Source organism: Etheostoma cragini, unplaced genomic scaffold (genome assembly GCF_013103735.1).
Source record: "Etheostoma cragini isolate CJK2018 unplaced genomic scaffold, CSU_Ecrag_1.0 ScbMSFa_502, whole genome shotgun sequence".
Taxonomy (NCBI): Eukaryota; Metazoa; Chordata; class Actinopteri; order Perciformes; family Percidae; genus Etheostoma; species Etheostoma cragini.
Window position 1 is genome coordinate 1934 of NW_023269099.1, and position 957 is coordinate 2890.

General features: G+C 32.4%; 1 long non-coding RNA gene across 1 annotated transcript; it reads left to right on the top strand.

Annotated features, from left to right (window-relative positions):
• The first annotated feature begins 369 nt into the window (after positions 1 to 369).
• Positions 370 to 759, top strand: LOC117941293. Its single transcript, XR_004655891.1, has 2 exons — positions 370 to 468; positions 529 to 759. It is a non-coding gene; the product is annotated as an uncharacterized LOC117941293 (long non-coding RNA).
• The last annotated feature ends 198 nt before the right edge of the window (positions 760 to 957 follow it).

A 957-nucleotide genomic window follows, 5' to 3' on the forward strand; every position in this document is an offset into this window, starting at 1 on the left:
TGGATTCACCCTAGATGGATTCACTCCAGAAAAAAATAAAATAAATGATTGTTTTTTTTTCAACGCCCAAAATTAAAAAAAAGAGCCCAAGTCAACAAATGACAAAACAGTGTAAAAAACACCAAAAAACGTTTAAAAATAAGCGGCGAAAAAGAAAAATCTGGAACTAAATTTGAAAAAAAATTGAAAAACTACGGGAACTGTTGGGAACTCAATTTGAAAAAAAGATTTGAAACAAAATTTGTAAACGTTGAAAAAAAAATTCAAACGAAAAATTGAGAAAAAATGGAAGAAGTGCCGAAGTCGAACAAATGACAAAACGATGTAAAAACTACGAAATAATCGTCAAACGTTGAAGGATAAAAAATGCTAACACGTGTTCCTGTGTGAGCTGTAACGGGCCTCCATGGCGTCTGGACCTTTCTGTTGCTGTAAGTTTTATTACCTGAAGTTTTATTGAATAGATATGTAACATTAGAGATATTAGATATTATGGATATGTAATATTAAAGATATTAGATATTAGAGATATGTATATTTTTGCAAACAAAAGCTGTTTTTCTTTGAACTGTCAAGTTTTGACTGTAAATTGCACTAATTGTTCCACAGATGCTCTTAGATGTGACGTCCAGGTTACTATGAGTGTTGTAACAACTAAAGTTGCTGAATATGTAGAAGATATAGCCTACATGTTTAAATAGCTGATTCTTAAATGTTTTTAATCTGAATAAACTAAAGACCAAGATCTAAAGAACTAAAGACATCATGGTTTCTGTCAAATTTCTCTATAAAGTGCCCAGGTTTGCTCATTTGGTATAGAAGGCGCACCCAGACATGGATGGATAGATGGAGAGATATATATTGATCCCAATAAAATGGGTGATTATTTACATGGAGTCTGGTGGAGATATGCCGCTCTATACACGCTAAAAGTAGTGATAATTTACATGGAGTCTG